The sequence below is a fragment of the Pinus tabuliformis genome, chromosome 3_1 (genome assembly GCF_031772625.1).
Source record: "Pinus tabuliformis cultivar Carrire ecotype Pingquan chromosome 3_1, CPIR1, whole genome shotgun sequence".
Taxonomy (NCBI): Eukaryota; Viridiplantae; Streptophyta; class Pinopsida; order Pinales; family Pinaceae; genus Pinus; species Pinus tabuliformis.
This window is the reverse complement of record NC_142301.1, coordinates 975,044,921-975,067,846: the sequence shown is the minus strand read 5'-3', so window position 1 is coordinate 975,067,846 and position 22,926 is coordinate 975,044,921. Positions and strand designations below refer to the sequence as shown.

At 38.7% G+C, this 22,926-nt stretch overlaps 1 protein-coding gene across 1 annotated transcript in view; it reads right to left on the bottom strand.

Annotated features, from left to right (window-relative positions):
* Window positions 1-13,194: 13,194 nt before the first annotated feature.
* LOC149191092 (uncharacterized) overlaps window positions 13,195-22,926 on the bottom strand; it is a 93,537-nt gene continuing 83,805 nt past the window's right edge. The window contains exons 7-8 of the mRNA XM_089412335.1: window positions 13,959-14,058; window positions 13,195-13,787 (exon numbers count right to left, since the gene is read on the bottom strand). The gene's annotated coding sequence lies outside the window, so the exon portion shown is untranslated. The remainder of the gene's footprint in view (window positions 13,788-13,958; window positions 14,059-22,926) is intronic.

The window sequence follows — 22,926 nt, the reverse complement described above, 5'->3', positions numbered from 1 at the left end:
GTGCATCTTCCACGAGGAGCTTAATGAGCCCATGATGGGCTATCTGGCCTGGCGTTCCCTCTCTCAATTTGGTGGCACATTCAGTCATGGACTACAGGAGGAAGTAGGGAATGCTCAACTTTTTCTCTAAGGGTAGGTCCATTTGGTGCCTGAGTTATGTGAGCAACCGAAAATGGTATCCATACACGATGCTATATCGCCCTTTGCACGTGATATACTTCATAATCTGGAGGCTGACCTCACTCTAGAACGGTTGTAGGCTGGTTCTTCGAACTCCATTCTTGTCTTCTGAGAATTGTTCCTCTGGCAAAAATAATTCCTTCTTAGCTTTCTGACCCATTTTTCTCTCCTCCTTATCCCAAGGTAACCCCATTGGTAGATCAGTTACTCTGCTAATGAACTATGGGGTGAGTCTAAGGGTCAGTACTCTGAAGTTGACAATGGTTAATGTTTTTGAATTTGGATTCAAGGATCGCAGGAATTCCTCTGCAACCTCGTCATCGTGACCTTGAAGCTTGTCACAAAATGACATCCATCGTGCACGAGAAAACAGGTCCACCACCTCAGGCGTTTCCCGTAACTTCTTTGAGTCTATAGGCTCTTTTCTAATGAACCCTCCCGACATGGTAAAAACTTGCTTTGTTGGCCTGCTTGCCTGCTTGTATACAGAAGTGGATTTTTGGGATTTCCTTAGATAGAGCGCAGAGCTATGCCTCTGTTATGCACACAGTATATAAAATTCACAACTTTCTGCAAGTGAGCCTTAACAGTGGCTCAATTATGAATCAAAACCCTGGAGAAAATCCCACATACATACTACGACAACAATTCTCATGCAGCGATAAGAAAATGGCTTGTAATTTCATGAACAGACTTTTATTCACAATTTCCTACCCCTTCAATACGTCGACTCCACCAGCTTTTTAATCAGTTGCGTGGGAGAATTATGTTCAGGCCTACCTCATTAAGAATCGCCACCCCCGACGTGAACAGTCCAAGCTTCTTCGTATGTTGGGTTTCCTGTAGTGCAGCTTCCTGTAGAAACGCCTGTAGAGTGCCCCTACGCCTCTGAGTGAGCCTGATACGCGGGATAATTTCGAAAACAGGTAGAAAACCCGATGGAGGACGACTAGTTAACAGATTGTTGGAGCAGAGGATGCGTACTTCGGCTAAGAACGTTATAGGTGCAAATGAATCAGCGGGTGGTGAGAGTCAGCCGAGCATTTTTCAATTACGGCATGATTTGTGGTGAGGGAGTGAAGTGGCTATGGGTACGTGGCCACATGCAGACTGCAGTGCTATCATGAACTGCCTGTTCTCTTCTAGATCAGTTGCACTGGAGTTCAAATGGCCAACACTCCCTGTTTTTTTTTAATTTTCACGTGAGTCGACCGTCCACGTATACTGCATGATTTCTGGCTGAGCGCTAGAGAAGGCACTGTTGGGTTAACTTTGTTAGATTCCTGGCTTAATCTCACCATTTCATTCATTTATGCACTTTCAAATCATATTGATGCAGATAGAGGAACCGGTTTAGACACATACATGTAAGTCGGTGTGTTGTTGTGTCCTTTTTGTTGCTGCATGCATTCGTTACTTTGGTTGCATGAGGGCTTGGCTGATGATTTTTGGTTTTTTTCCTTGTGCAGGTGTCCTCTGGTCGGATGCATGCTTCAGGAGTTCATTTCCACACTCAGATCTGCACCTTCAGGCTGCTGCTGCTGCATTTTCACAGGACCAAAACTTGTTTTTGCCATTGCTCCCAAACGGTAGGTCAGATCAATCTGAAAATTGTTGAGCATGTTCCTATCATCATTATGCGTCTCCCATAGCAAAATCGTGATTGATGGATGCACATATTTCGAGAAAAATGGAAAATGGCTGAAGATTTCAGAGATCAATTTCTCAGAAACCGTGCATCAGAATTAGCTGAAACTGCTTGGGTAGGCTACTATCACCCATGTGCATCTCCCCATGAAACAGGTTTTGAAACAGATGCATGGATATGGAGAAAATGCAAAAATGGCTGAAGGAGATGGAGGCTGATTTCTTGGAAACCGTGCACCGGAATTGCCTGAAACTACTCGAGCATGTTGCCATCATCCCTATACAATTCTCTGTAAAACGGTTTTTCAAATGGATGCATGGTTTTCAAGTTATGGCAAAAACAAATTTTGTTCTATATATTTTCTCTTCAAAGCATTTTGCAAGTTTTTGCATGGAAAGAAAAACTGAGCTTGGGCTGTGATGCAGGTATGGAGATGATGGAGGAGGAGTTTGAAGATTGCAAGAGGACTTTTGAACCCTTGAGGAAGCTACCATGTTCGCCAAACCACCTTTTTGAAATCCATTTCTAGCTTCCTACAATTTCTACAGGAACTTCCTGTAGAAGCACAATGAGAAGCACAATGAGGTGGAAAAGATGATGGAAAAGGGTGAGAAATGATAACATGGATGCTTGCAGACATAACCAATGGATTCCAAGCTTTGGACCCCCTTCCAAAATCGAATCTGGCTTGCTTGAAGGTTCTACAGGATGTTTCCTGTAGAAATATAGAACTTCCTCTAGAAGGCACAAAAACTCCTTTGTCTTTGTTTTGAGTGATCCTCCTAACCTGCAATGTCATTGCTGCAACCTGAAATTATTCACTGGAAATTAAATTTATTTTTCTTTTTCTTTTTCTCTTTTTTTTTTTTGAAAAACAACTAGGGTGCCTCATGGAGGTTTTCACCCTAATTGTCTGCCCTGGGCGCCTCCAAGGGAGGTTTTCACCCAGAGATCTTATTCTCTTTTCTCTTTTTTCCCAACCCATTGACCGCCTCATAGAGGTTTTCAATCAATGAGCCAATCTAAGGCGCCTCCGAGGAGGTTTTCACCTTAGATTTTTATTCTCTTCTTATTTTCATTTTTTCTCATTTTTTTTATTTTTTCTTTTTTTTTTCTACCCTACCCTACTTGAAGAACAAAATTGTTCTCAAGTATAAGAATACTTCCAATGGAGCCATGTGCACATCGAGATTAGAGACAAAATGATGGAGGCTCGAAACGCATGCTTGGACAGCTATCTGGATTTTAGAGACAAAATGATCTGACTTTGAAGGGATCAAACATAGCTGAAGAAGAGAGTACTGCTGCAACTTAGTGACTGTCTGGAACCATGTCTCAATATAGCTTTGATATCCTTGGTCCTTTTGCTGATCTGGATCATTCTTCATGTCACCTTCTATCATGACCTTCTCATATTCCTCTTTTTGCTGATCTTTCTCTTGAGTACATGGAGGATTTGACGGTAACCATGAGGGAACTCTCTCGATCTCTAATTTTGATTTCTTCTCTTCATCAAGTGCAGCCCATGGTTCTTTGATCTCCTCTTTTGAATCTTCTTTTGCCTAATGTGGTCCTTCAATGCTTTCAATATAGTCTCTTTTTTGCGATACTCTTCCTGAGCTATGGTGAAGATCATTGAGCTCAAGAGCAGTTGTTTGGACATGTTGTGCCTCAACTTTGCAATTGGGTTGAGCTGCTCCATGGTATGGTTTTGGGAATGGTGGTACGGGTCGTTGTAGTATAGTGGTGAGTATTCCCGCCTGTCACGCGGGTGACCCGGGTTCGTTCCCCGGCAACGGCGCCAAAAAGATGGTGGGCTCCAGTATTGTAGCAATAATGCTACAACTCCTGGAACTCCCTTCTTTAATTTTATCAACCCGGTAGTTCGTAACAAACTTGGAAGCGATGGTGCTATATGCACAAGTACTAGCTCTTGCCGCAGCTGTCACTTGGTCAGCTGGCACAAGTCCGCTAGGAGCTTAAGCCAACTTCTATGAGCTCTTAGAAGAAGCTTTTTAATTGATGGATGAAAACTAACTCAAAGGAAGCTAATCTACTTGCGGAAAGAAACTGAAAGCCAAAATGAAACACAAACCCTAGCAAACCCTAATTCTACCAGCTAGTCCTATTGACGCAAAGGAGAGCATGCAAACTACTAAAATAGATGCCATTACTTCTATGAAGGTAAAATGCATGTGTCTAAGTTATCACTATCTGAAGAAAACATCTTTTTGTATTTTTGATTAAGTTGTTGGAATTATCATGCATGTGCTTCTAACTACTTTTGACTGTGCAGAGGTGGGTCAAGAAGGAGAAATGCTTGGAAGAGGTCGGGAAGGTTCAGAGAGGGTCTAAGGGGTCCCTAACACCCTTCCAGAGAGTCTCACAAAGTTTGGCTGCCAAGAAACCGTGTTTATGAGCTTCTACAGGAAGTCTGCAGGGGTTCTACAGGATGTTCAGGATTTCTACAGGATGTTCTGTAATTCTTCTACAAGATGTTTCGAAATGGGATTTTGGAGCATGGATGGAGGGAAAAAGATGGAGGAATGAGTATGGAGGTGAAATAGAGGTGTGAAGAGGTCTAGGACTTGGTGGATGAGGCTAAGGAGTGATTGGATTTGTTCAAGGATGGAGGAAGCGATGATGCACAAGAATGTAGGAATTAGGGCAAGGTGGGGAAAGTATGGCAAATGAAGGGTACGAATCATGGACTAAGGGTTGGAGCAGATTATCTGATGGATTATGGGTAGATAGAGAAGGATAATTGGTGCTCTGCAAGTTATTTTTCGAATTTAACAAATGAAGACTTGGAAAATCAAGAACCTAATTACCTTGACCTAATCTGACCTAGATAATAGCAAAAGAAATGGAACAGAAGTTTATTTGCACAAAATCAGATGAACTAACTATGCAACTAAGCAATCATAACCCTAAGCATGCAGTCAAAACTGATATCAAGTTTGACAACTAAGAATCCAACACTAATACTTGCATGGTGAAGCAAAACAGCGTCTTTGTGGGCAGCAAGGTCACCTTTGTCCCAACTCACGATCCCACTGAGGGAGAGGTAAGATCAGAGGTGCTTGAGCCCCTTTTTCCAAGGATCCTTTATGTTATTAATCTATCCAAATCAATCTGAACATGAAAATCTACTTTAATCATCAAAAGCAACCTAAATAACACAACAAGTTTTAAATCTAAAGAGCAGATTTTACTCTGAGAATGCAGCAAAGACACATGAAAGTAAACAAAAGAGGTACTGGGCGCTTGAGATAGGCCCAACCCCAAGAGCTACAGCCTCCTAAGAGAGATTTAGAGCTGGTGCAAAGCTGGATTCATCTTTATTGATCAAGAAATGAAGAGTTACATCAAAACTGTCCACAAGGAGAACTTGAAAATGAGCTGAAAGCAAAGCTAATCTACTGCCTAAAAATCGAACTACAAAATGACTACAACAAGACTATGAAATGACTAACTACCAGCTACAAATTGACTAACCACTAGCTAACCCAACTGAGGCCCTAAGCCTTCTTATTTATACAAATTGAGGACCCCAACAGTCCTCCTAAACTTTAGGGACTCGGCTGCCCAAGACTTGTAGTTAACAGCAGTCCTACTTGACTTGCTTGGTTGCCCTTGTGCTGATTGATTTGGTGGCCCTTGAACTCCGAGCTGATGGTGGAGAATTCGAGGTAAGGGCCCATAAATGAAGGGAACACCTTCCTAAAAATACTCTCCACGAATTTGGCTGCCAAGTGCTCATTGCAACCATTGACTTTGTCTCCAAATTGACCAAAAAGGCTACACAAAGCACACATTAGACTTTTTGGCATAATGACTAACACAATTCACTTTATTAGCATAAATATAATCAAAAACATGCAATAAACTAATGAGAATGGTGGATTAAGTCGAATTAGGAGGTTGAATGAGCCCAAATAATTATCTATTTTTGGACCTCATCAGTTTTCATATTTCCAGCGAGTTTTTCAACATTTTTATTACTAAGAAAAAATAAAATGCTAACATTGTGCTTTTTATTATCTAGTTCGGCTTGACACATTCATGCCTATACAAGAAATATCAGGATAATTAACTCACTGTTAGCCTCCTGCTGCAGCAGGTATTCATTTTTCATGATTGACATTTTCACATGCCAAATATGTCATACTTTGCAGGCTGCAGTGTTCCATATTTCCAGAACAGGCCAATGAAGATGCCATGAAAGTATCCTGGTCCAAATGCCACTGCTGTATTCCATTTTTTATCACAGTTATCAGGTAGTTTTGCATTCAAAGGAGGTACTCAAGCTGGAATTCACTAACCTCCCCTTCTCATTTCCCCCAAGTCACTTACTAACATCCCCCAAGAGGTCAAGATCTGCTTGAGCCTCTCAGGTTCATCATCTCCATGACATTCGCCTTAGTAAGGATCTGCTTTACTCAAGGACTGCTCACTCATCATCTGTGAGCCTTCTTTTCCCCAACAAAGCCTAAGGTCTCATACCATAGCACCCCCTTTGCATCTCCATATTAACTATTAACTTTATTATGTAACTCCCCTATCAGTTTTTCCCTTTCCCTATTAAAATCATGTATATAAAACTCCCCTATGTAAATACCCCTCCCTGGCAATATAGCCATATTTCCTATAAGTCCGGGGAATCACAGTCCATCTGGGGCTGTCTTTAGCCCATCCGAGTCATAACAGGGATTAATCTGACACCTGGCCAGATTAATAACCTCCCCCCCAAAACCCCTAAAAAAAGAAAACCTTCAAAAACCCATTTTTTGCACCTTTTTCCTACGTTTTGTGCATAAAATATTAACCCGCGCCGTTTTTTCACATAAAAACCCATTCCCTATGTTTTAACCCACCGCCGCGATATATTCAAAAGGGAATATTCCCGCGAATATCCCCGCCCACTAACCCGCCGTCACTACCCATCTACCGCCAACCGCTAGATCTGACCCGATACAGATCTACGGTGGGCGGGCTTTCCTATATGCAACAAGCCAGGGTTTTAGCGTCCGGGAGTCCGGCGGTTTTGTCGTCGTACTCCCGCCACGCGTCAAGCTCTGGGGTGTGGCGGAGCCCCCTCCCCCGAGACCGCCTTTGCCCATAAGCGGTGCGCCACAAAACTGCTTACCGCCCGTGACGTCACATCCCACGTCACCCTCTGCCCAGTCACCGCTTGCGTCACCCCCTTTGCCCAGTCACCATGTCGAATCACCTGCATGCGTGGCCTTCTGCCATGTGTCCCTGCCACTGTACCTGCCACGTCATCGTCCATACATGATGACGTCATGCTGACGTCACCCGCCGTACAGCGTCACGTCATGCTGACGTCATCATCAATCTTTTTGCGTGCAGAGGCAAAAATCGCACTTCGGAGCCCCGGAATCCGATTCTGAGGCAGTTTTTGATGAGCGATTTGCGCTCATCGCTAGATTTTTTGGGCCTGAATGGGGAATCTTCAGGGAATCTTTTTATTCTGCGGCCCCCAGCAAGCCCGAAAGGCGCCGAATGACCCATTTTTCTTCATGAAGCTTGCCGGAAGGACCAGAAAACGGTTTTGAAAGAAACAGAGGCCGAGCAGCGGCCATTAAATTGTGAATAAGACTCACAGCACAGCAGAACAGCATCAATTTATTGCCAAAGAGTATCAGAGGAGGAAGGAGAGCCAAAGAGTATCCGCCAAAGATTTTTTAGGGGCTCGAGGCACTTGAACATTCATGAGCCCCCCAGAAAGTCAAATCAAAGAGGAGTAAGCCCATCCTAGCTCTCAAATCACAGTCAAAAGCATTCAATACCGCCGAACAGCAATGGTGCGAAGGCCAGTGCACAGTTATGACAGATGAAAGGCACAGGGCCACCTGGACAGATATTAACTCATTTTGATACCGCTGCCCCCAGCACAGCTCAAAGATATTTTCTGGCATTTATTTCTGGATAAGATTAGGTTAGAGTAATCAATTTTTCTGTCGGACCTGTTAGGTCGGCTATAATAGATAATTTCGGAAATATCTTCCCTATATATACCACCCTCTGTATTGTTTTAAGGGTTGGATGGTTGATAGTTTTTTAGTAGAGACTCGCACTGCATACCTGACATGTTTTCTGTAATCAAAGACTGCTGAAAAGCTTGGAGGAAAGACTGTCTGCACTGTGTCTAATGGTTTCAAGAAGTGAATCTGGAATTCTTGTGCTGCAACATGACTCAATAAGTTTTCCTATCTCTTTTTTTTTTATTCATATACCGTCTAAATAGCAGAAAGAAAGAATAGTCTAGAATTGGTTAACTGCCCTCTATGCTCATTTTCTGTTGTTTCTTTATGTTTTCCTCTGGATCAGTCATGAATATGAATTCCCTTCGGCTCATATTTCCCCTAATCCATTCATCTTTGACAGTTGTCTAGGAATTCTTAATTGCTCCTAGATAGAGTTCATTCACTTTCCCCCTTTTAAGCTTAATGAGAGATTCTTTGTTGCCTCTCATTCCTTATCCCTCATCCCATCCTTTAAGCTTTCAGTGTTGTTTCATGAGCAGCTACCTTGCTCCTTATTTCTCATGTGACGAAGAAACGCACCAGCAGTCCCACTCCTCGACTCCACGCCCAATGGTTTGAAAACTTACCAGACTATGTCTTGCCTCTCTACTTGAAATGTCTTCCTTCCCACCAAAAACAATACAAAACCCTTGTGCATCATACCTAGCCTAAAATCATCCATTAAACAAAGCTAAATCTATAAGAAAGAGCCCTCTCTGACTGCAGGCAGGCTAGAACCTGCAGTCCAAAGTTGGTCTGTGGTTACCTCGGCCATATCCTTTTCTAGAGCTTTAAGGACAACCTGAGTGATAACACTCACAATATAAAATGGGAATATTTCAAGTCGATTTCTATACCACAAGCTTGGTATTTTAGTATGGTAGTGACTTATGTAGATTTCTATTTGCATTTCTATCTATGATTTTGAGATCTAAATCACTTGTCTTGGTCTTACATGGAGATATGATTTACTTTACAAGATATCCTAAATGGCTTATGATCTAAGGTTATGTTCTTTCAGAGTTAGATGTAGTTAATGTTCTTTGGAGGTTTGAGATGTGGTGATAGCATCTTGTGTAAGGTTGGATACAATTGGTCTTCTAAGGTTTACAAGCTCTACATTCCAACACACTGAAAGATAGTAAGGAAAAAGAACATGAAGTTTAATGAGGATGTCAGGGCTACCAATTCACCAGATTTTCCTTTAGAAATTGCACTGATGAGGTTGTTATTAAAAAGTAGTTATGTAGCACTACTTTTTTAAACTGGGAAGGTAATTACAATGGCACAAAGCATCGTAACATACACATGCATATAGTTATATGACTCGAATCTTCAACATAATGGACAAATCATGACATCAATCAACTTGGCAATTGTTACATATGATACATAGTCCATACATGCCTTCACATCAACCAATATTTGTATGATAATCGCATCGATAAAACACTCTAAAAGGCAGTGAACCATACGATACATAGTTTATATACTCTGTAAGGTGGCTATATGTGATACATAGTTCATACATGCCTCCATATCAACCAATATTTGTATGCTAATAACATTTATAAAAACACGCAAAGGTAATTTTGTTAAGCCGTTTTTATTGCAAGGAAGTTAATTATAATCTCACAAAGCATCACAACATACACATGCATATAGTTATATGATTTAAATCTTCAACAACATAATTGATAAATCATAACAAACATCAACCAACTTTACAATTGCCATATATGATATGCATAGTTCATACATGCCATCAACCATTATCTATGTGATAATCTCATTATTTAGAACACTCTGAAAGGCAATTGACCATATCACAACATGATTTTTTCCATTAAGGAACAATATCATAGCATCTAACATGTTTGGGCAAATAAATATATAGATAATATCATAACATTACTCAAATGGGATCTCATATAATTACCATCCATTACAAGTATAAAATGAAGGGCATTATCCAAACATCATTTTACTCTATTCTCGGTGCTTAAATTGAAGAATGAATGTTCAATCACTAATCTTCCACCCACAACTTCCAACGCCGTTCAATATGTTATAATTGACATTAATCATGTTAAAATTAATCATAAGATAAATTTTAATTATATAGAACTCAAGTATTTAAGAAAATCATTACCTCATCCACCATCTAGGTTTACAATGTCAACTTCACAAACTGAATGAATTGCCCATTCTTATTAAAAACCTAGTAAAAAACGTCTACTTTGTTTTTGCATTGTGAAGATCCAATAAAAATACAATAACACAAACAAAGCCAAATTTGAATACTGTTTCCAATAAAAATACAATAACACAAACAAAGCCAAATTTGAATACTGTTTCTTGAACACATTATAGGTATGCTAATTCCACCCAAATCAACAATGGTATGGTATTTCTTGATAGGTATACTAATTCCACCCAAATCACCAGTGGTATGGTATTTCTTGGTAGTTGATTGAAAACCAAGGTAACAAACAATTTTGCAATAACCTCGTATCTTCACATTACCACTATCCTCTAATTCATACATTTTCCATATAATTTGTCTTGGAACTCTATGTTAGAGAGACCTTTCTCTCTTTCCTCAATTTAAAGTGTATAATGCATCCAACAACTTTATCCCAAGGCAAGGCTCTCCATTTAACCATGGCTTAAAACAAGTGATGTGATAACATTTTAAAATGAACCTAAACCAAATATTAATACCATGTGATCTTCAATTCTATAATCCAATAACAAATTATCAACAGCCATAAAATCTTGCCTTTGAACTTTCCATTCCATGTTGGTAGAAGACAACCACCAAATGCGAGATGTTATCAAGCCTTTCCCTTGAACTTTTCATTCCATGTTGGTAGAAGACAACCACTAAATGCGAGATGTTATCAGTAGGTTGCAACCAAGGCCAGTTAAACATATTCAGAGTCTAGTACCTAAATTCCTGCTCTGCTCCAATATTTTGGCCAAGTATATCAGAAAGCCATAATACCTTGCCTATCAATCTCTCACATTCCATGTTAGTGGAAGACAACCACCAAACGCAATATGTGTTATCAATAGGTCACAACCAAAGCTAGCTAAACATATTCAAGGGGTTTAGTACCTAAATTCTTACTCTGCACCAATTTGACGAAGTGTACTCTTTCCCTGTCAACTCAACTTGTATCAATAAGCAAGTAATCAACTTTCTTCCAAGGCATGGCTATCCATTTAACAATTGCTTAAAACAAGTGATTCAGTACCATTTAAAAACAAGCCTAAACCAAATATTGATACCAAGTGATCTTAGTAGGATTCTATAATCCAATAACAAGTTATCAGCAAACCTTGAGGTATAGCCTTTGAATTTCTCATTCCATGTCACTGAAAGACAACTACCAAATGTGAGATGTGTCATCAGTATGTCGCAACCAAAGCTAGATAAACATATTGGAAGAGTCTAGTACATAAATTCCTAATCTTGGAAAAGTATACTTTTCATTAAAATTTACAAATATTTTAATCAATTAACAAGTTATTCAAATGATAGACGATTAATCTCAAAGTTCAGCTTACCTCGTGTTAGAACACAATGACCGAAACTAAACCCTATGTTATTATATCACAACCAAATCTATATAAACACGTTTAAGGAGTCTAGTACAAACTCTTACCTTGCTTCGATATTTTAGCAAAGCTTACAACCAATTAAAAGGGGCAATTAAGTCTACAATTATGGTCATGCAAAGGGTATGCAATAGGTTTTGAGTTTAATTTGTATCTCTGTTTTACCATTGGGAGTAGACCACCAGAAGCTCTATATTATCGGAATCATAACAAAAAGCTAATATTATTAGAAATCCTAGTATCTAAAATTTGTTCTTGCTCCAATATTTGCTTTCGTGAATCTGATTGCAGCCCCTGGTTCAGTAGAGACAGCAAGTCATGTAACTGAGTTAACCAGCTCAGAAGATCAATCCTGAGCACTCATGTGATGTTTCCCTTTGAGAAAAAGTACAATAAGAAATGCCAAATCAATTAAATAGGTCCATATCTGACGGCGAGGAGAGTAGGCTAGTCACTATAATTAAATTACCTCTAAAATGCATGTTTTTGAACCTTTGGACTAAGTTACCAAAAGCTCAAACTGATCCTTAAAAGCAAAGTGCTGCAATTTAATGGATCAAAAGTTATTAGTCAACCAAGTCCTCAAATGGTTTAAAAAACAAATCCCATCTTTTACTTTTAACAATGGTGGCACTCCCGGGGGCTCAAATGCATGTAAAGACAGTCTGCTGCTATAACTCATTCTAGTCAGTACCATGAAGCCAGTCTGGTGTTACAACTTATTTTGTCAGTAAACTGATTTGCCATTTAAAATCTTGGTGCGTGTTACGTTACTTCATTAGTTGGTCATAACGCGAAAATATTTCCCTAATATTTCATGTTGCAAATTGTTCAGTGTCTTGGATCTCATCCTTCACGACAATGTTTATGTAGCTTACATACAGCGTCGGTAAGGCATAATAAATCAAAATAAATTTTAGTAGTATTAATTTTAAAAAGGAAATACAGCATGGCCAAATAGCAAAGGATCCACCGAAAGCCACTAAATACGGCACTCACAGAAGAAGCTTGTGTTTACATCCATGGAAGTTTTTGGAGAAAAAGCAATACATCAGAACATGGCTAAATAGCAAAGGATCCACCAAAAGCCATTAAATACAGCACACAGAAGAAGCTTGTGTTTACATCCATGGAAGTTTTTGGAGAAAAGGCAATACATCAGAACATGGCTAAATAGCAAAGGATCCACCAAAAGCCACTAAATACGGCACTCAGAACAACCTCGTGTTTTCATCCATGGAAGTTTTTGGAGAAAACATGGCTAAATAGCAAAGGATCCACCAAAAGCCATTAAATACAGCAACCACAGAAGAGGCTTGTGTTTACATCCATGGAAGTTTTTGGAGAAGAGGCAATACATCAGAACATGGCTAAATAGCAAAGGATCCACCAAAATCCACCAAATACGGCACTCACAGAAGAAGCCTGTATTTTCATCCATGGAAGTTTTTGGAGAAAGAGTATCCAAAATCGATAGGCCTTACCAGTGGCTTTCCTACCGATCACTTCACAAAACATGCCTACAAATCTTCTTTCATCGGGAATCTATTTTTGTTATGATCCTACACGAGTATTAGGCGAACTCGCATAAAGTTTCTAGTCAAGCTAGTTAATATTTTATTCTTTTTATTTAAGGAAAAAAAAAAGTGTGTGGATACAATAGTTCCTTTCACTAGTACACAAGCATGCGACTTAGATAATGTAATGTTCTCTCTATTTGCTTAACAAGAATGCTTAATAGTAATGCCGAGTCATTACATCCAATCAATTATTTTTTATACCCAAGTACAATGCTGCCACTGGATGGCTTGAAAGCTTACCTAAACTTGACCAGACATGACCCGGCAATGCTAAAATAATTGCTCACATCACTTCCACACAATTATGGTATTGGAATTGTGAGGCCCTTTTTCATATAAATAGAAATTCTAGACAACAGATTGCCAAAAATTATTGCTCCCGGTCTGAATACAGCATACACAAGCAACTTAAAGAATATAGCATACCCCTCCCCCTAACGGCATGTTGACCTACACCAATCATGACAACACTGATACAAAAAATCTATGTCATGAATTCTCTGCATCAGACCCTTTGATCAGCAGAGTAAGATAATGCCACTTCGTAGGAACACAAGTATAAGTCTCTTTCAGAAAGACGTTCATATTCACATCACACAATAGGCCCGAACAACCTCCACAATTGGAGCTCGACACATCGGACATTTTCCACTATTGTGAAGCAATTCATTTGCACATTTTAAACAAGTACACATGTGACCACACCTGCAAAATGCCATGACCTATGATTAGTAGTCTTAAGTAATCTTATTAACATGCTTCCTACTCATTAAATCATCAACAGTTAACCACATTCAGAGGATCCGTTTTTCTCTCTAGCCTAATAAAGAAAATATCAAAAAAAACACCGGAGACCATTAAGGGTTTGTATACCACCTGTACAGTAGAGAATCAATGTGACTGTCACAGCAGACACAGCACAATCCTTTTCTTACAGTAACCCAATTTGATCCATCTATAGAATCCTCGGATACGCCTGAAGTGCATGAAATGTCAAACAATTGCACATTATGATCCATGGGCTAGAAAATTTTGATTAAAAAACAAAGTAATCAGCATCTTTCCATTTTCAACACAATAAACAAAACAACAACCTGACACTGTACATCTAGCAATTGTTATAACAAAGCATGCATCAATTTCCACAAGAAGATCAGCATATTAATTAAACATATTTCAGTTGATTCTACTCGATACAAAACGAAAATATATCTATACATATTACAGACACATTGCTTAGCTTTGTAAGATACCTTCAACTCAGACACACACTGCACAAGAAACGACATGCTCTAGCAATGTTCCAAAGCATATATGAAAGCTCAAGTCACATGGCTCGGGTTCAAGTTAAAGTTCGGCAAGAATGAAGTTCAGTTTGAATTTGAATTCTCCAATGAGGTTCATATAAGGTTCGCCATTAGGTTCGTCCATATACATATTTTCAAAATATAAATTCTTTGTAACATATTAACATATCAGATATATATTTTTTATATAAATAAATAACATTTAATATATTTATATATAATACTTCATAACATTATATAGCATAAACTTTATATATAATATGTAAGACTATTGCATGTTTATATATATATATATATATATATATAAACATGCAATAGTCTTAGTGTAGCTACCAAGAAGTATAAAAAAATTGCTGACTAATTGAATTAATCACAATTAATCCTGATCACAACCTGAAACCAATTAAACAAAGGGAAATAATTGTTTTCTTTCAAAATTGAGAAAATCAAGATTAATTGGAAATAATCAGGAGACTATGAGAATTAATCTGCCCTGTGTGGAAAAGCATCAATAAACGTAGAAAAACAAATTTTTGGGGGGTGGTTGTTCTTTTCAGCTGTTGGGGTTGAAAGCTAAGGACGTGGAGAGAGCCAAACATCAATTCGGATAGAGCCAAAGAATCATTTTCATTTCCATCGAAGATTTTTTCACAAAGGGAGGACTTGATTACTGCCTAAGGTTTTCACTTCCCTGGTATGTGTTACTCAAAATAACATTTCAATTTTTTCCAAATTTATGCAAGGGTTTGTGGAGTGCATACGCCTTCGTTATCATTTTTCCATGGATTATAGAACAAATTTAGAAGTTCATACTGTTTTTTCCCAGCAGTCCTTTACGTTCATTCTTTGGTGTTCTTGCCCTAGATTTGAACCTTGAAACTGGCCATTTCTTTGTCAATATGCCAAAGCCTTTAGAGTTTAGACCCATTCTGGAAGTATGGTGAACCTGAAGACAGATAACAGAATGAAATTGGGCTGTAATTTTGAGATTTCTGCGATCAGATTCAGTAGAGTGAGTTCAGGTTATCTGCAGTGATTATTGTTGATTGTCAAAGTTTCAAATCTGAAAGAGGATCCATCTTCAGGACAAAGAGTTAGAGCGTACAATTGCAGCAAAAACCATATATGTATAAGATGCGAGGCATAGGAAGAGAAAAAGGTCAGCCATGGAAGCCCTAGGACAAGGAGAAAAAACCTCCAAAAAAAGAACCAAGGATAATAGCATTAATAAAATAGTATTACTATTAATATAAATATTAAAACTATGATTATAATATTAATATAAATATTAATAAAGATTGATACTATAATCATATTAAATATTGATAATACTAATTTAAATATTAAAATTATATTGATATTAATACTATCATTATATTAATAGTATATAGTTATTCTTAATAGTATAGTAATAGTAATAGTAAATAAATATTAATGCAATATAATAGAATAGAAATAGTATAACATAAGGGTATTAATCTATGTTGCATGAGTTTCTAAAACTTGGGAACGTTGGGAACTTGGGTACAGGTGTCGGGAACGGCTAGAGGTTTCTTTTTCTCCAAAATTCACAGGAAAAGGCTAATCGGGAGCGGTAATATTATGTAATAAAAAAATAAAAAATTAAAAAGATGAAAAATATTTTTTAATTATATAATTTATATAATAATCAAAAATAATATTGAATTAAAATATTCAAATATTAAAATCAATTTAAATATTTAAATATATAACATATAATCTTTCTTATATATATATATATATATATATATATATATATATATTCTCTTTGTGTCTCTCTCCCTGAGTCTCTCCCTTTTATATATATAAAATGTCAAGTTCATTATCAGTTCTCTGACACATGACCAGTCTTTGAAACAATCTGGCTTAAAAATACAAAGGAACGATTTTACATATGTTTCTCTAGTTATTCTCAAGAGAAAAAGCAGTGACTGCCACATACAATATGTACACAATCTTCTGCGATATATATACATAAACAGCAAAAGAAATACTCATCAGCATGACATCCTAGATATCGCCCTTACGTCAAGATGCCACACGCTTCCTTAACACATCAAGAGATTGCTCCAGTTTCTCAATTAAGTATATCGGTGTTAAGAATGTCTTTGCCTTTCTTCCTGCGAAGGTTTCAACATAGGCTCATGTTTTGTGGGCAGTTCAGCATATTTCTCTATAGGCTTTGTATTCCCCAATCCCAGGGAATGCCAGAACTCCAAAAAAACAGTCTTCAAAGCTCCCAGAACTTTCCCCAGCTCCCATTGCAGCTCCCACTGAAAAGGTAACATTCCCATACAGTTCCAAAGCTCCCAGGAGCGCGGGAACCATTGGAACAGGTTCCCCACCTTTTGGGAGCGGTTCCAGTGTAACAGATGTATTAATATAATAGTAAAAATATATATACTGTCGCTCTCTCCAAGGAAGCCCTGAAACTTCTCTATGGCACATTTGGAATTTCTGAACTGGTGGATGGGGTCGAGCCCGGAATAATGGACTTCCACTTTTAAAGCGCTGTTCACTATTTTATTTTTTGGTGGTAAAAGTTAGAAACTGTTTTATATGGTAAAGTCTCTAGTTTCAAGATCTGAAATGAAGTCAGCAAAGTAGACTGGTATGGACTGTAGGTCTCGCTGAAGGGAATCTTCCCTCTTTTTCTCATGCTATGAAATAAGTAACAGGTTCTGAAAGGGCCTTAAGGCTGACAAAGTCCTTCTCAGGACCACAACATGTGTATTCTCTTCTTGTGGAATATAAATGCTTTTTTTCTATAGAAAAAACTAGTATTAATACAAATATTGAGACTATAATTATAATATTAATATTTATACAAGTATTAATAAAAATTAATACTATAATTATTTGAATATTAATATAAAATATTAATAATATTAATATTAATATTAATAACCTAATTATATTGATATTAATACTATTATTATATTAAAGTTATATAATATAGTAGCATTAATATTTATATAATAGTAATAGTATTAATATGAAGAAAAGAAAGAACAGGGAATCAGGGAACTAAGATAAAAGGGTAAAGAATAATAGTGACAATGAAAGGGGGCTAGGGGAAAGGAGTAATATTACAGTAGTAAGGTAATAACGGTAGTAATAAGGAAAATATAATAAGATAGGAAAGACCAAGATAAAAGAAAGGAATAGAAGGGAAGGGGACACAAAGGAAGGAGATAAAAGGAAGAAAGGAAAGGTAGGCATAAAATGTCAAACCCTAGATAAGTCAAACCTTGATTTCTTGCATCTTAAGTTGTTTTCTACTTCAAGTCCTTTGTCCCTGTTTAAATTGTTAGGGTTCTTGATCATCTCAATGGCCTCCCTGAACAGTCTTTTGAGATAGATCTTTTATTGTGATGAACTTTGTGTTCTCCAAGCAAACATGGTGCTTGGTCTTAATGGAGTGTTTAGCAAGAAATGAGGTGTGCATGCATCCATGTTTTATATCTGCCATGTGTTATTTCATCCTTACTTGGAATGAACATCCGATCTCTCCGATGTAGCTATAAGCTATGTGGAACGGAAATAAATGGGGGTGTTTACCACTTGGCAAAAACCACAGAGCATAATGTTGTAAGTTGTGACAAAGTATCCCCACAAATCATCCAAGCAGCCCATGGAGATATTTGTGAGTTGGATAGAAAGAAGGTTGAGACAATGGCTCAAAAACTTGAAAATGCTACTAAAGGAATCACTAGATCTCCAAAACCACAAGCATATCCCGGATTGCAAATAGTGAGAGGGCTTCATGGGTTGAGCGTCCATAAGGACCTCACCTTTCTCTGTTTTAAGAATGAGACAAGGGTCAAAACCCCAATAGATCAATGGTTAAAAGAAATGGCCATGACACGATTTTGGCAAGGTACCTTTTTTGGATCGACGAGGTTTGACCATTGCCAAGACCTATCTATTCCACCAGGGTATGTTTGATGTTCCCACTATTTTTGGACCAAAGTATTACATCCCCACCTTGTGAGGACCATCACTCCTTCAAAAGGAAAAGGGAAATATAGGGACTATTGGAGAAGCTATGGAAGTCATGACAGGCTACTAGATGCAAAGTGATGTCCAATGGTTGGATGGATGGGAAGAGTGAGAGGGTGACCCTTATTAATTTTCTGGTATATTGTCCCAAAGGCACAATGTCTATAAAATTCATTGATGCATCAACACGTCAAAGATGCAACGTTGTTATGTGAATTGTTGAATGAATTTGTCAAAGAAGTAGGTGTGCAGCATTCGATGCAAACAGTCACCAATAACGCTACTAATTATGTGGCTGCCTGCATGTTGCTAATGGAAAGGCAGCCCACTTGTGTTGGACTCCATGTGCCACTCATTGCATTGATTTGAAAATTGAAGATATCAACAAACTCACATTTTTCAACTTGACCAATGATTAGCACAAAAGCATCACCTAATATATATATATATATATAGATAACCATTACAGATTTTTCCACCAATTTCATTTCCTTTCAATTTTCAATCCCTTCACCGTTGTGAAATGAAGTTGAAGAGGATGTTCCTTTCTAATGAGTGGTGGGATTAACTATATAGCACGAAACAGGGAGGGAAAGCCATCACTAGACTCACAAACAAATGTGGCTCCTACAAAACCGTGGAGGAAGTGTACACAATTAGCAACTGCTTGGTAAAGGTTCTTTGCTTGGTTGATGTGGAAAATCCCACAACAGGCTACTGTTGTGGCCATGGATAAGGCCAAAGAAGCTATCATATCTTTCCATGAGGAAAGATACCTGAGGCATGATGGACTTCATAAACAATTGATGTTCTAGGAGAGGATTGGCTATTAATGCAATGGGATGCTCCCGTAGTCCCTATTATCACCCCAAGAAACTCTTCTAAGTTGTATCTCAGAGATGCTCGGGAACATTACAAACTCAACAAAAATGTTGGAAATAGGTGGATGAATGGAAGGAATGATGCATATTCAAGCCAAATAACCACTTCTACTATGCTTAACCCCAGACATGGGTGAACACCCCCAGACTACAAGGCTTTAGACCACCAATTACTCACAGTTTGAGGATTAAGTGGACATGGAGAATACTGACCACACCAGCAGATGCACAAGACCATGTGATGGCCGGCTGCAACAAGTAAAGAGGTCTGCAAATCTATTTCCTAATGCACAGACAGGATGACAGCTCTCTGGCACCAAGTAAACAGAAACCTGCATAGCACATTCAATGATACATACTAGATTCCAACACAGAGGTGGGATGACATACCCTCTAATGCTAAACATCAAGAGCACATAAAAATGCATAATAGGCACAGCCTAGAATAGAGTAGAAATGGCAAGTGAGCAATTAACAACAAAAGAAGCTTGTCTTAGTTGAAAATGAAGACCAGACGCTGCAGATATCACAATAGTTACAGTCTCCAGAAGTTGAACCTTACATCAAAACAACAACCATCAACCCTCATCACATCTGTGTTCTAGGTATATATAGAGTTTGTTTACAAAGATATTCTGTTGTTCGATGCGTGGAGGGTTCATAATGTACCATCAACCACCTTAACTCTCTGATGGAGTCTCTGCTACGATCTGCTGGCTTTAATGAACAAAATTGGCCTTTTGAGCTATTTTGTTGTCCTTCTCGAGCAGATGGAGTGTTGACTGAAAGAAGCTCCATAACTGATAAATGCCTTTAACTGCTCGAGGTTTGTACTTTCCTTCCTCGGCCATGCTGTCTCTTGAATGAGGTAGTTGAAGATTAATTGTGTCGGGTACAGGTAGCTGGCCACCTTCGTCCTTTGGATGCACAGGACAGGCTGTGGGCGTGGACAAAATGGCGGAGGGACAGAGTGAACGGAGGAACGAGGCGGACCGTCGAATTGCACAGATCAACGGCGGAGACAGCGCGACAGGGGCTATCGGGACGGTGAGGCGAAGGACGATCGCGGGCCGTTGGATCTCGGGGGGGAGATCCAACGGTCGTCGGGCGGCTAACGTGCGCGGGGGATAACGCGCGGGGGAAGGTACGATGGGCGGTAAGCGGTATTCCCCGCACCGCTTACGGGGGAGGGCGGAATTCGTACAATGGGCGCGCGATCCCATTGACCGCGCGACACGTGGCAGATGCGACAGGCGGGAAACCGCTTTCCCCGCAGGTTAACGCGCGGGTGGTTCGCGGGGTAAGGAGGAGTGACTGCCGTTGGATTGCGGCGACAAATGATCGAACGGCGGGGAAATAAACTGGGTTTAACAAGCGGGGAAAGCAGCGGAGACCATCGGATCGTGATGCGATGATCGAACGGTGTGGGTTTAATCGCACGGGTTTCCGGCTGTTATGACAGGGAAACGGTGAATTTGAGGATTAGGCGAAGGCGCGCGGTTACATGGGTTTGAAGCTTAGCGCCTAGGGGCTAAAAGATCTTGGATTTTCACAGAGTTATAGAGGTGAAATGGAGGAAAAGACATGCAGCGGGGGCTAAGAGAGTATAAGAAAAATGAAAGGGAAGAAGGAAACAGACTACTGCGAGCTCCCTTTTTGCACAATCACACGGCCAAGCTAGTATTTGGTCCTCCAAATGCTGAAGTATGTAGCAGAGCTAACAGTCCCAGTCATGCAGCAACACTCGTACTTAAAACTACCTTTTCTTATCCATGTAGATTTGATTTTGATGGCGAGGTTATGGAAGGGTTCCATAAATGTCTTCCAAGTATGGTCCCCCTTTGCCCACGACCCCATAATCATTGATAGAGATATGGATTTGTATAGGAACACCACTGAATTATTTGATTTACACTATTGTCCACGAAAAAAATACTTTAATTCGAAGTAAGAGATTTTAACTTCGAATTTCAGTTACATCTTTTATTTGTTGTCACTTATGTTTGGAATGTTTGGGTTTTGCTGGATTGAAATGCAATTTAAGTCTTTCGTCTTTTTTCTTGATTGTTGTATATGTCTAGTAGAGAAATTATGGTGGACAAGCACCAAATTTATGGAAATTTGTTGTTCATGGGCTCAGCCAAACCTGTATCACTTCAAGTCACAAGCACTATCATAGTGTATTTGAAAAAACACACGAAGAGCCACAACAAGTCAGCAATTACGGTTTTTAAAATACATGACCCCAACTTCTGTTATGACACTCAAGAGTCAAGATCCATTAAATGTATTACAACCCTGTTACAAGTCAATGCTTAGATGATTTGGTTTAAGTCCACAACAATCTCCAAGTGTGGATGAAGCAGATCAAGCACCCCCTTAACGTGAATGCCAATTCCTTAAAACATATCAACACTTTCACTGAGAGGAGGGTGGAACCTGAGAGATGTATTATGTAAGACGTACCTTCATGTGCAGAGGTAGAAATAAAGTAGCCCAAGCATGTGCATGGAGCATGGGAGAGTCTGGAAGACCCATCCTTGTTAAAGGGGCAGGAGCTGGTCCAACAGGGGTACATAGGGACCAAGGAGACATATCAGGCAGCCTCATCACCAGCCCATAAAACAAATTCTACATGGGCACCCATCGGGAGATGTCAGACAGATGCTACAAGGCCTTCTACTAGCAAACAAACCCTTACCTTTTCCCATAAGAGTGGAAGACAGAATTGATAGCTACCTGTTAGATTAATCTTTGTAGATAACTAAACATCACAAAATACATTTTATGTATATTTGATGTCAATTTTGTAGTGGCTAATTCAATATTTGTGTCCTCGACTGGACAACTATCAAGTTTCAGTTTCAACTTTGACATATCATTTGGCATCCTATACATCTATAAATCAGTTCTTTCATATTTATGTGACAACGTATTATTTGATGTTTCTATTGATTAATATTTCATAAAAATTTAAAAAAAAAATGAAGAATCTTGTATTTTTGAATGCTTTCTTATTCTCCTGATTGTTGCCAAATTAATCTTTTCAAGACCCTCACCAATTAATTGTTGATTACAATCATTTCACCTATGGTCACTACAAATGATCCCGCCATAATAAGCATTGTCCTCAAAACCTAGACAACCTAAGTAGTTAAGTATGATCCCTAACAATATTGTACGTCTGCACAAAGCCTCGAAACTCAATTAAAATATCAGTCATACAGGGATTTGCAAAGAAATTGCACCTACACGGTTATTCAATTGTGCTTATGGCAATTTAACAATGAAATGCCTTAACTTGATTCTACAAAAAGCTTAACAATTTGGCATTTTTCTTGTGATATCATGAAACCTTTGTATATCTGGGAAAGTTATCAAATTCCAGGTGCTATCTTGAAATGAGACCTTTTAAAGAACTTGTATGCCAGCATGAAAAGCACAAATTCAACACTTTTGTAGGCAAACCTACTAGAATCCCTTCAAATAAATCAAATGCACAAATTGAGACATTTGAAACCCTTAAAGTTTTGAACATGGAACATTTGATAAAATCACATTTCCCAATGTTTGATAATTAATCAAATCTATCTGATAATTAAAAAATGTTTGAATATATACAAAATGTAACTA